This window comes from Papaver somniferum, chromosome 8, assembly GCF_003573695.1.
Source record: "Papaver somniferum cultivar HN1 chromosome 8, ASM357369v1, whole genome shotgun sequence".
NCBI classification, from domain to species: Eukaryota; Viridiplantae; Streptophyta; class Magnoliopsida; order Ranunculales; family Papaveraceae; genus Papaver; species Papaver somniferum.
This window is the reverse complement of record NC_039365.1, coordinates 125,078,549-125,092,913: the sequence shown is the minus strand read 5'-3', so window position 1 is coordinate 125,092,913 and position 14,365 is coordinate 125,078,549. Positions and strand designations below refer to the sequence as shown.

General features: G+C 37.7%; 1 long non-coding RNA gene across 2 annotated transcripts; it reads right to left on the bottom strand.

Annotated features, from left to right (window-relative positions):
- Nucleotides 1-11,117: 11,117 nt before the first annotated feature.
- LOC113302912 lies at nt 11,118-13,927 on the bottom strand. Of its 2 annotated transcripts, none has more exons than XR_003337192.1 (4): nt 13,557-13,927; nt 13,257-13,311; nt 12,262-12,392; nt 11,118-11,236 (listed from the first exon to the last, which is right to left on the bottom strand). It is a non-coding gene; the product is annotated as an uncharacterized LOC113302912 (long non-coding RNA). The 2 variants fall into 2 exon arrangements; XR_003337193.1 differs by lacking the exon at nt 11,118-11,236 and adding an exon at nt 11,400-12,041.
- Nucleotides 13,928-14,365: the final 438 nt, after the last annotated feature.

The window sequence follows — 14,365 nt, the reverse complement described above, 5'->3', positions numbered from 1 at the left end:
TAGTATGAGAGAAAATAATAGTATCCCTAAAGGGTCGCCTTGTTGTACTTCTTTTGTTGATGTCAGGACTGAGTCATTGTAACAAAGGCGAGCTGGTTTTGCATAGCAAAACTCGACCCATCTATGGTAGGGCATCTAGCTCTGACCTCATTGACCAACACGGTTTTATCCACCAAATTAAAGGCGTTAGTAAAGTCTAAAAGCAACATACTCATATTATCTTAGCCACCTTTCAATTCAACTAGTTTATTTGCAGAATGGAGTATGCCCTCACTACCACACGGTATCCCCACACCAAACTGATAATTCCCCAGGTACACGTGAATGGGAGGAAGTCGGGCAACAATCTGTGCGCCAACACCCTTTTGGCATCCAAACCTATCCTATTGAAAAGCAAACCTCCTATTTTGTTGTTAGTATCATAGTTAGTCATGCAATTCTTCAACCTCCTCAACAGCAAAACAAGGTCCTCTCCAAGCTCCACAATCGTAGAGAAGGCTAAGGCATAAAACCGATATCCTTGAGATGAAAACTTTGGCAGCCCAGTTCTTTGATGTTTTTAAGAAAGAGATACCAGCTAAGTTCCAGTTGACAGCGAGAGATGCAGTTTTGTGGCAAAGCTATCAACTCGATCACGCCATGGACTACCTGAAAGCCATTCCAATTGCCGGCCTTAACCAATCACTCGGACCTAGGCAGTTTCGTGTCGTAGCTCAATATCGTCTCGGCATTCCACTATTTGCTGAAGATAGCACTTGCTCCTATTGTGGTCGCGACATGGACGTATTTGGTGATCATGCACTCCACTGTGCAAGCGAAGTTGGTCTTAAATTTCGTCACGATTTGGTACAAGACATTATCATGGATATTTTCTATCGATACGGCATTGCGGCTAGGAAAGAATTCTCTTTGTGATTTCTTTCTGAACAGGACACAGCTCTCAAGCCTGCTGACATATTCATACACAATTGGGAAAATGGACAAGATACTTGCTTTGACGTCACCGAAGTTTTTCCTTTCACCGGCAGTGGAATTCGTAGCTTCACACCAGGGCACGCTATTTTTGCGGTGGTTGCTCGTAAATGCAACAAATACCTAGCATCGTTGATGTTAAATTAAGAAGGAGATAAACCACAAGTTTGAATATATACCTGCATAGCATGCTGATACTGTTGGCTTTCATCAAAGGAGGTTGTATGCTGTAAGATAATATCCTGCAGGTGTCGAGTCTGGGGACATGATGCTAAATAACAATATTTGGAAGTGTCTGCCATAGTATAAACACCCAATCGACCGTCTTTAATAGGCAAAGTAACCATGCACTGCTGAATCACACCAAAACCAACACCATCCCCAAATATTAAGTGTCGCAGGTAATGAAACAACGATGTATGAAACTTTATTGTGGCTGGTTGAAGTGTTGAAGGGCAAGTTGTACGTAAAGTGAAGTAAATCTTAGAAATACCGGTGCAGTTACGTAAAAGGAGGAGCTCACTCTGAGGATCTTGCAACTTCTTGATAGTGTTCATAAGTTGTGTTGACTTCTGAACTCGACTCACAACCAGATTGATGCAATATTGTAAGTTGGTACTCACTGGTCCTCCAAGTAACTTGACACCCTCAGTGGGTTTACTAATACTGGAAGGTAAAACACCGGATATATCTCTCCTTGGGTCAACTGTTGGCCAATAAATTTCAGTCTTGCTGATATTTAAAAATAAGCCTCTTGTAGGACCTTCCTCTTGAATGATTCTAAGAGCTTTAGCCACCTCTAGAGTATCTCCAGCAATGGTGACATCGTCAAGATACCATGCATGTAAATCGAGTGTGCATTCCGAAGCAATCTTGCTTACCAGTGGGTGTAGGATGAGAGAAAATAATAGTATCCCTAAAGGGTCGCCTTGTTGTACTCCTTTTGATGATGACAGTACTGAGTCATTGTAATAAAGGCGAGCTGGTTTTGCATAGAAAAACTCGACCCATCTAGATATGGTAGGGCATCTAGCTCTGACCTCATTGACCAACACAGTTCTATCCACCAAATTAAAGGCGTTAGTAAAGTCTAAAAGAAACATACTCATATTATCTTAGCCACCTTTCAGTTCAACTAGTTTGTTTGCAGAATGCAGTATTCCCTCACTACCACACGGTATCCCCACACTAAACTGATAATTCCCCAGGTACACGTGAATGGGAGGAAGTCGGGCAACAATCTGTGCGCCAACACCCTTTTGGCATCCAAACCTATCCTATTGAAAAGCAAACCTCCTATTTTGTTGTTAGTATCATAGTTAGTCACGCAATTCTTCAACCTCCTCAACAGAAAAACAAGGTCCTCTCCAAGCTCCACAATCGTAGAGAAGGCTAAGGCATAAAACCGATATCCTTGAGATGAAAACTTTGGCAGCCCAGTTCTTTGATGTTGTTAAGAAAGAGATACCAGCTAAGTTCCAGTTGACAGCGAGAGATGCAGTTTTGTGGAAAAGCAAGCGAGTCGATCACACCATGGAATACCTGAAAGCCATTCCAATTGCCGGCCTTAACCAATCACTCGGACCTAGGAAGTTTCGTGCCGTAGCTCAATATCGTCTCGGCATTCCACTATTTGTTGAAGATAGCACTTGCTCCTATTGTGGTCGCGGCATGGACGTATTTGGTGATCATACACTCCACTGTGCAAGCGAAGTTGGCCTTAAATTTCGTCACGATTTGGTACGAGACGTTATCATGGATATTTTCTATCGATACGGCATTGCGGCTAGGAAATAATTCTCTTTGTGATTTCTTTCTGAACAGGACACAGCTCTCAAGCCTGCTGACATATTCATACACAATTGGGAAAATGGACAAGATACTTGCTTTGACGTCAACGGAGTTTTTCCTTTCACCGGCAGTGGAATTCGTAGCTTCACATCGGGGCACGCTGTTTATTCGGTGGTTGCTCGTAAATGCAACAAATACCTAGCCAAGTGCACATCTCAAGGATATCGGTTTTATGCCTTAGCCTTCTCTATGATTGTGGAGCTTGGAGAGGACCTTGTTTTGCTATTGAGGAGGTTGAAAAATTGCATGACTAACTATGATACTAACAACAAAATAGGAGGTTTGCTTTTCAATAGGATAGGTTTGGATGCCAAAAGGGTGTTGGCGCACAGATTGTTTCCCGACTTCCTACCATTCACGTGTACCTGGGGAATTATCAGTTTGGTGTGGGGATACCGTGTGGTAGTGAGGGCATACTGCATTCTGCAAACAAACTAGTTGAACTGAAAGGTGGCTAAGATAATATGAGTATGTTTCTTTTAGAATTTACTAACGCCTTTAATTTGGTGGATAGAACCGTGTTGGTCAATGAGGTCAGATCTAGATGCCCTACCATATCTAGATGGGTCGAGTTTTGCTATGCAAAACCAGCTCGCCTTTATTACAATGACTCAGTCCTGTCATCATCAAAAGGAGTACAACAAGGCGACCCTTTAGGGATACTATTATTTTCTCTCATCCTACACCCACTGGTAAGCAAGATTTCTTCGGAATGCACACTCGATTTACATGCATGGTATCTTGACGATGTCACCATTGCTGGAGATACTCTAGAGGTGGCTAAATCTCTTGGAATCATTCAAGAGGAAGGTCCTGCAAGAGGCTTATTTTTAAATATCAGCAAGACTGAAATTTATTGGCCAACAGTTGACCCAAGGAGAGATATATCCGGTGTTTTACCTTCCAGTATTAGTAAACCCACTGAGGGTGTCAAGTTACTTGGAGGACCAGTGAGTACCAACTTACAATATTGCAACAATCTGGTTGTGAGTCGAGTTCAGAAGTCAACACAAATTATGAACACTATCAAGAAGTTGCAAGATCCTCAGAGTGAGCTCCTCCTTTTACGTAACTGCACCGGTATTTCTAAGATGTACTTCACTTTACGTACAACTTTCCCTTCAACACTTCAACCAGCCACAATAAATTTTGATACATCGCTGTTTCAATACCTGCGACACTTAATAGTTGAGGATGGTGTTGGTTTTGGTGTGATTCAGCAGCGCATGGTTACTTTGCCTATTAAAGACGGTCGATTGGGTGTTTATACTATGGCAGACACTTCCAAATATTGTTATTTAACATCATGTCCCCAGACTCGACACCTGCAGGATACTATCTTAGAACATACAACCTCCTTTGATGCAAGCCAACAGTATCAGCATGCTATGCAGGTATATATTCAAACTTGTGGTTTATATCCTTCTTAATTTAACATCACGATGATGCCAACCCCCCCCCCCCCCCCCCCCCCCCCCCCCCCCCCCCCCCCCCCCCATTTCACCAAACCTAGTGCTAGAACTACTTCCTTCACCCCAGGACATGCTATTTCTCCGGCTGTTTCTCGCAAATGTAATAAATACCTAGACAAATGCCTGACACACGGATATGAGTTCGGTGTTTTGGCTTTTTCAATATTTGGTAAATTGGGAGAAGATACTTGTATATTTTTGATTAGGTTGAAGAATCGTCTTGCTAGTCAAGATGCTAATTCCAAAATAGGAAGTTCTCTTTTTCATCGTATTGGTATTACTATTCAGAAAGGTGTTGGTGCTCAGCTTGTTGCTAGGCTACCAACAAACTCTTTGTAAAAAATATTAATTGTAAAAATTACGGACAATTAAATTTGTATATAATAATAATAATAATAATAGAGCCCGTGTACCTGCAAAGAAAGAAGCTTCCTTGGGTGTTCTGTCTAACTCCAACAAACACTTAAAACCAGCTGATGTTCTCGTGTATAATTGGATAGATGGTAAGGATGTATGCTTTGATGTCACATGTGTCTCGCCATTCAAAACTGCCAGGACACGCAACTTTACTCCAGGGATGTCATTTCAGCTGCAATTACGCGTAAATGTCATAAATACCTCGGCAAGTGTGCTGCACTTGGATATGGATTTCGGGTGTTGGCCTTTTCTACCTTAGGCGAGCTAAGTGAAGATACAATTACTTTTCTGAGAAGATTGAGAAACTGTCTCATTGGTCATGATGCCAACTCCAAGGTAGGTGATTCTCTCTTTCATAGGTTAGGCATTGTTATTCAAAAGGGTGTAGGCACTCAGCTTGTCGCTCGTTTTCCTTCCACCGATGTCGTCGTGTAATGTCGTCGTTGACCTTGTACCTTGTATTTGTTTCCTATATTAATATTGTAATAATAATTAAAAAAATAAAATAATAATATTCCTTTTTATTCTTAATAATATGCCCCTGGTGGCTCTTCCATAATAATAATAATAATAAAATAATTCAAAAAGGTGTAGGCACCCAGATCGTAGCTCGACTTCCTACTACCGCCGTGTAATGAATCTTCTGTGTTCTCTTTAAAATAATAATAATATTGCAGAAATTAACATGAAAGGTAGAGTTAGTTTGCCCCCCTTGTGACACAATCTCAGCCCCGCCCTCCCATCCGCTTCGGCTCCCTTGACTAGGTTACCCATGAGGCTCACTGGTAGGCTAGCACAACAACCTGTTCAATTAATGTAGTAGTATGTTATTGGAGCTTAGCTTGTTAGGCTTCCAACTAGTGAATGTAATACTCTTTAACCGAAATTAAAAAAATTAAAAAGATAATAATAATAAAATAATAATAATACAATATAATAATACAATGATATTAATAATAATAATAAAAATTATGATACTAACAACAAAGTAGGAGGTTTGCTTTTCAATAGGATAGGTTTGGCTATTCAAAAGAGTGTTGGCGCATAGATTGTTGTCCGACTTCCTCCCATTCACGTGTAATAATAATTTTGAAAAATTTTAATAAAAATAATAATAATAAGAACGAGCCCTAGCTCAGCTGGTCATCCCCGTTCCCCAAAGATTTGATGCGCTCCAGGAGGTCCCAGGTTCGAGTCCCCGATAACGAAATATTGCAGAATTTGACATGGAAGGTAGAGTTAGCTTGCCCCCCTTGCGACATAATCGGCCCTCCTATCCGCTTCGGCTCCCTTGGATGGTTCCTCGTACGGCTCGCTGGTAGGCTAGCACGGCAACCTGTTAAAGTAATGTGGTAGTGCGTCGTTGGATCTTAGCTTGTTAGGCTTCCAACTAGTTTCATGTAATAATCATTATCCAATAATAATAATACTTCAATAATAATAACAATAGCATCATTAATGGGCAAAGTTTTCTCACAGGAGCGATTGTGAGGGTTCGAAGATTGTGAATTGATTATTTCTCTGAAGTTTCGTCGATTAGTTTTTCTTTCTCATTCACCACCAATTCTCTGTGGTGATTGGAGTAATAGTAGCATCAATTAGGGATCTCGTCGATTGGTTTTTTTTTTTTTTTTAGGGTTCTGCTAAATCTCTGAAGTTTGGTTTTTGTCAATTAGTTGAGGAGGTTTTCATCGATTATACAAGGGGTTTTGTTTTCTGTAGTTTCAATTGGTGTTTCGCGGCTATGATTTTGATCTTGTGAATTGGTGGCAGTGGGGTTTCGTCGATTGAAGAACTGGGGTTGTCAGGTTTCATCTCTAAGGAGCTGCAGTTGGAATCGTTTTCGAGATTTCATTGTCATTCTTGTGTGTTGGCTTAATTGGGGCAGGAGTGTTTGTTGTATCTGAATTGGGATTTCATTACCCCGGGCCATGAAATCAATGCCACTGTGAGCCGCAAATGTAACAAATATTTAGATGCATGTGCTGCCATGGGCTATGGGTTCAAAGCTCTAGCCTTTTCTACCCTTGGAGAGTTGGGATAAGACTTGGTTTTGCTTCTCAAGAGATTAAGCAACTTCCTAGTTAGCAATGACGCTAATTTTAAATTTGGTAATTCTTTATTTCATAGACTAGGTATTATTATTCAAAAAGGTGTAGGTGTCCAGATTGTAGCTCGGTTGCCTACTACCGCCATGTAATGAATCTTCTGTGTTTTCATAATAATAATAATAATAATAATAAAAGCCTTCGAGGCCCCCTTTCATAATAAAAAATAATAATAAAAAAAAAATAAAATAAAGTAAAATAATGGGAAAAGGCATGGGGCCGGCGACGGCCGCATGACCGAGCGGCAGGTGGGCCCGGTCCCCTAGACGCCATTTTTATTATTTTACTAATATTATCTTTCTTTCCCCCTAGACGTCCTTTTTATTAATTTACTAATATTATCTTTCTTCCCTATTTTGCATAGGTTTTCTCGTTCGTCCATATTTTTGAATGCTCGTTCGTGCATTCGGGTGCTCGTTCGTGCAATATTGTAGAGTACACTTACACCATTTTCTCGAGGCTTACTCGGTGGCGGCCCAGATGTCCGGTCAGTGAATATTTATTACTAATTCATGAAATTCAGGTGACAATTAGTCATGATACGGAGTAATAAAATATCTATTACTAATCTATAGAATCCAGCTGAGGATCAGCCATGAAACGGAGTAATGAGATAAGATGATTATCTATTACTAATCCATGGAATCCAGCTGAGGATCAGCCATGGAATGGAGTAATAAGATAAAATAGATTATTTTCTATGAATTCATTTGATGAATGTCACACTAGAGTTAACCCATGAATTGCTCTATACTAGCATGTTATATGTCTAGGAGCGAGTTTATTCGAGAATCGAGGTATGAGATGATGGAAGCATCATACTCGTTCTGAGTATTGGTCGTGTATAATCAGGGAACAGTATGACATCCTGAAGACGTTAGCATTCTATACTAGAATGCAATATGTCTAGGTGCCGTCCAATCATTAAGAGATTTTACACACATTCTCTCTACACATTCAGGGAACAAACAGTGTGACGTCCTGAAGACGTTAACGCTCTATACTAGCATGCAATATGTCTAGGAGCCGTCCAATCATTTCGATTCTATGCAGAGGTGCTGATGAAATATGCGAAGTGTCGAAAAGATCAGCTGAGAGGCTTTACGAATAACATATACACCGTAACTTTGAGAGGATGTTTGCTCAGTCAGAGATCGTGAAATGGTTCACGAATCATAAAATATGAGTTTCACATACATTTCTGAAGGTGTGTCAGAAACATGCAGTATCATGATTTTACGATTTTAGCCTTTGTCGAAAATCCACCATCAACAATGATGTGCTATTATCCCTATTTAGTCCCATGCTATGTTTATGTTGGCTGGATAGGGGCTGCCATAAAAACAAGTTAAAAGCCATATTTTTAGATTCCAGGTTGGTTTGAACTAAGATATTAATCATATTGATGTTCCACTGAACTATTTCAAAGTGGAAACTATCAATCCAGGCAATTACTAGACCTCCAGCTAAACCAATTGGGTCTACTGTGTGAATGTTGGGGTAGAAAGACAACAGAGATTTCACTAGAAGTTTTTGAGATTTTGTTTCTGATAGAAATAGAATTTCGAGTTACTCTTGTGAGATCAATTGTTTTAGATTATTTTGAGTAAAAGAGCTTCCACAACCTTGTACATTCCAAGCTATTATCTTTATAATTATGGAGTTAGAATTTAGCTTTTATATTGAGAAGGATTTATGTAAATTTCTAAGAGGTATCTAAATTGTAAATAAAGTGGTAATCAAGCCTAAGTTTAAGGAAAATTATATTAAGGAATTACCTAAACTATCATATAAAAAACTTTCAGAAAAAGAATTGTAATTGGAGTAATAGAATACGAAGAGAAATTTAATACGGAAACGTATGGATGGAATTAATTAGTTTAAGTGGTACCAACCTCTTGTTGCATTGGTGGGGAATTTAGCGAGCAAGATAGAGGAAGATATGAATCAGCCGGCTTCCGTTGTTCTTTGACGTTGGATCCATATTGATTAAATTTTAGTAAATCCCCATTATCTGTTGAGATGGTACAAATATTTTCTGAGGAAGATGATAATGGAAAATCAGGAATAAAAATTTTGGAAGCCGCTTTAGGTTGGGTAATAAGGGTAGCAATGTTTGATGAATTTTCATGTAGATTTTGAAAAATCAAAGGAGATTGAAAAAGAGAAGATGCTGAAGAAATTGATATCGGGGAATCAAAAGAATCCCTAGCATTTTCGTACGAAGAAAAAGATAGTCTTTTACCATGAATAGGAGAAGATAAACCTGTTCCAACTTCTGGTTCAGAAACATCAAAATTATGCACGTGAAAAACAACAGAAAATACTCTCTATATAAATACATGTTTAAAATAACCTCGCTAAATGAATATTATTTTTCCGGTCATAAAAGTATTCATTTATCAAGGTTAAACTGTAGATACAAGATTCCAAATAAGAAGTCTTTTTAAGCCCATACCCCTTCCACATACAAATCCAAGTTCCACCACTAGCAATGGGTTTAAACGGAAGATTTTTAAACATCTATCCCAGAACGGATCCTTAGTTTATCATTTTCACTTAATTTTTCACTTAATTCCTGCACCATCATACGTTAAGTGGACGGATGGATGGATAATTGATAACACTTATTTTCTTTTATAAAACTCCCCTTAATCTTCATTATCCTTGCAAGTGATGTTGTAGAAATTAGGAAACTTTAAGTGAAGCGATCCGTTCAGTTATCTTTTGACTGCATGAATTTCGAAGCCATTTTATCCAAGACCATCATAAGAATGATTTTTTTGGTGATCATGGTTTTTTTTGGGAATCATGGTTCTATTTTTAATAAGACATTTGAAGTAAAGTGGAGACACCCCTTATCCAAATATATATTAATACCAAAATTACCCTTCCTAATTAAGTTTATGTAATGATTAGTTAGTGTAATTAAGTTAGGTTAATTAGTGATTAGTGTAAGATTAAATCAATATTATTTTTCTGGAAATTAAATTATTGAGAGAGAAGAAGAATGAGAATATAAGAGTTGGAATAATTCAATTATTTTTTTATTTTTTGAATATGAACCTTCAAACAACCCAAGCATACTTCAAATTTAGTTTTTTATTACTTGTATTGGCCAAAAATTTTTGAAAATGAGAAATTTTAGAGCTTGATTTGGGCTAAGTCAAACAAGTCCGGCTACAAAATCTGAAGAACAGGTAGCCGAACTTATCTGCTAATGTGGTTCGGCTAATCTTCATGAAAGCGCGGGTAACCAAACTTAGTTTTAATTGAGTTTTTTGCTTTTAGAGAAAAGTTCGGTTAGGAGAAAAAATTTACGACGTAATCGAACTAAAAAAGTTCGGTTATGACACTTTTTTGTGACGTAACCGATTTTTTTTTGCGACGTAACCGAACTCAAATTTCGTTTGGGACATTTTTTTGCGACGTAACCGAATTTTTCTATGAAAAAAACCTCCACTAAAGTTGAGTTCGGTTAGTTCGACAAAATTTTTCATATAATTCCTAACCGAACTTCTCTCTGCAACTTACATTTTTAACTCATTTTTGATTATTACTTCTCATTTTTTCATCCAAAAACGAATGACAAGTAATGGGTTTGTGACAATATATTTGTTAATGATTTAAATTAAGCTATATATATACAGAGGTGGTGGTGGTCGTCGGAGGTGAGTGATGGTCGGTAGTGGTGGCGGTGGTGGTGGGAGGAGGTGGGTTATATATATATATATATATAGATTGTTATTAGGTTAGTTTTAAATTAAATTAGGTTAAGGATAGGTTAGGTTAGTCATTTCCGTACTTTAGGACATCCCTTATAAATATAGAGAAGGTGGCCTAATAAGATCATGGTCCCCAAAAAAATCATGGTCCCCAAACCGGGTATATTAATTAATTACCCTTAGTTTTGACGCCCAACAAATGTACCTTATACAACAATAAATATACCCTCATCATTTAAAAACCTTATCCATTAGAATAATAGATTACCTTAATACCCTCACTCATATAATATATTTCTTTATTTCAAAATACAAAAAAAAAATTATCTACCACTTCACCGACGCCACCACCACTAGCACCACCAAATATCCACCACCACAGCCAACATTCAACTACCATTCCACCACCACCTAACAACCGCTGCCACCACTAATACTCCACCACTGGAACACCAGTGCCACCACCACCGCCTGCCACCACCAGTCCACCACCAGTCCACCACCGCCCGCTACCACCAGTCCACCACCACCCCGCCACCACCACCATCAATCCACAACTTCCCTCCACCACCTCCAGTCCACCAGCGCCGCCCACCACCGCCCACCACCAGTCCATCACCACTGCCAGTGGTGTCAACAATCGAAGTTGATCCCATAATCTGGTGTCAACAACAGAAGTTGATCCCAGAATCTGGTGTCAACAAAAATCATAAAAAGACAATAAGACGTCAACAACCGAAGTTGATCCCTAAAACAAAAAATCATAAAAAGATAAAAATAATGTGGCGTCAACAACCGAAGTTGATCCCAAAATCTGGTGTCAACAATCGAAGTTGATCCCCAAAAACAAAAATCAAAAACTCATAACAAAACAATATGGCGTCAACAACCGAAGTTGATCCAAAATCTGGTGTCAACAAATGAAATTGATCCCCAAAAACAAAAATAAGAAAATAAGAAAAGAAAAAGTAAAAATAATAATATGCGTCAACAACCAATATCGATCCCAAATTTTGGTATAAACAACCAAAGTTGATCCCTAAAACAAAAATCAGAGGAAAAAAAAACAATATGCGTCAACAACCAAAGTTGATCCTAAATTTTGTTGTCAACAACCGAAGTTGAACCCAAAAACAAAAATCAGAAAATAAAATAAATAAAATAAAAAAATAATATGGCGTCAACAACTAAAGTTGATCCCGATTTCTGGTATCAATAACCGAAGTTGATCCCAAAATCTGGTGTCAACAATCAAAGTTGAACCCAAAAATTGATGTAGTAAAATTAGTGAACCTGACGTGAATCGAACAAGCATCTTCTGACGTGGAGTAAGATGTAATACCATTACACCACAAGTTCAATTTAATGTGCACTATAATGCATGTATTATAGTGAACATACCTACTTATTGTGACATACAGGTTTCTATCTATAGTGACATCCTAGTTTATGTTTGTTGTTTCATTGAAATAGCCTTTACCTAACCCTGCAGATTCCTGTGAAGCCATAAGACACCTAAAATTAGACTTTCAACTGTTAATACTCTAGAATGTTTGCATTATCATATAAAATATCATAGTGGATTAAAAAAAATCAGTCATACTAATATTTTTATTATTCGATGGCTTAAATCAACACCAACAATCTGCTTCATCGATGCCAATCATACAATAAAAAGACTCATAAATGTAAATAAAGAACGAAATGATTTCGCACCTCGTACTCCCACTGGCTCAGCCACCATAACTTCCGCACCCCCAAAACCTTCACCACCACTTGGCAGTAGACTGCCCACCGAAAACAAAGATATCAATGGTCAAGCACAAGCGTGCTGTAATTCTGAAAACCTGTTAGAATTCCTTATTACATCCACATAACCAAAAAGAATACTAACCAGTAGAAAGTAAAATTAGCTAGTTGAATGAATAAGATATAAAAACATATTATAAAATTGTTTTAATACTGAATTCAACTTATGCAGATTAATGCCTATTGATTCTAAGCAAACTATTCTCAACTAATTCAAATTATCAAATTAGTGTCGTCATGAGGTCTTGAGCCAAGGGACCAAGCTAGAATCCCAACTCAGGCTTAGTTTTACTAGCACGATAAACAAGAAAGACACCATGTAAGAATATATTGTTTGTGTAGCTGCATAGATTAATAAAATTCAAACATAGCATCTAGTGTTGATTTCAGAAAATGTAAGTATAGTATGCGCAATCTTACTATACTCATCCATTAATTGTAGCATCACAATCATAGTTTGTCCCATATCATGGGGTATTGTTATAAGTAAACAGTGTCGTTTGATATCTATCATTGTCTAGTTTTACTTTCCACTTTGCGGAAACTAACTAAGGTAATTAAAAAGGATATTAAATCTACTAAAAACATTTTTATTCAACACATATGCATAAATAGACAAATTAAAATTTCTCGAAAGATATTTGCTATTGCATCGACTCAAGTGCTTAGATGCAGGTTTGGGCGCTCATTCATTATCGGTATATTCATAGGATAATTACAGCAGTATCTAACTATCACCTAAGCTGCTAATTATTTATGTTTCTATCACCAACCCAACCACCCAAACTACTATAGGAAAATCCACCATTGTCACCTCCATTGCAACAACATTTACCATCACCACCCTAACAACAAGCAGCAACACTAGATTGAAACACAATAAAAGCCATTGTTTTACTAACCGAGTATTAATCATCACCACGACCACCTCCCGGGTTTGGTTGATTCACTAATCACCTGATATATATGTCTAGAATCGTCAAATTAAAGGTGAATTTTCAGAATATCATCAAATCAGTATCAACCAAAAACATTATGAAAAACCAAATCAAACAAAACTGAAACGAAACCAACTAATTAAAATTATTACCAGTGAATATTTGAACAAAATCAGATAGATATTATCGAAGATTAGATTAAATTGATTGAATCAATATCAAAATCGTAAAATGTAAACCTGTTTAATACAATCGATTGTTTACCTTTTGATATAATCTTCATGTAGATTGTTTATCGATCTTCAAAATCGATTTTCATACTGAAATGTTGGTGATAGTAGTGGTGGCAGCGATGGATGAGAGAGAAGAGAAATAAAGATATTTTCCAGATCTGGAATTGAAAAAGAAACTATTGATTTTCCCTTTAAAAATGTGGTAGGTGGTGATGGTGGTGATGGTTGTGGAAGTAGTGTTACTTGTGGTGGCGACTGAGATGCTGGTGGTAGCGATGAAGATGGTGGCGGATGGTTTTGATTTTGGATTTATATGAATGTTAAAATCCAAATACGGAGAAGAAGCATAATAATCGAAAGGTTAAAGGAAGAAAGGATAACTGTGGAAAGAGAAGAAAAAGACGTTAATAGACCGAACGGGCTATATATGGAGAGGAGTATATTTACGTGTGATGAGCGTATTTACGAAGCCCATCAAAACAAGGGTCATTTATATAATTACCACCCCCAAAAAAATGGTTCTATCATTAGACTCGAGCAAAAACAAAAAATGGGAAAATTTCTTGTTTGGTCCTAGGCCCATAAGGTTATTTATAATAGGGTCCAACCAGAATTTTCTTTTATCTGAAGGTCCACAATTAATTAAAACATGAAAATGACCATAATACCATGACTACCAAACGTGTGTGTCTACATGCTCATTATATCGAGTACATATCTGCTACACAGTTTATGAAATTCGAGTACATATCCGCTATACTGCTTACATAATTTGAGTACAAATCTGTTACACTGCTTACATGTTAAAAAAAACAGGATCTCTCTAGTGCTCCACTCCCA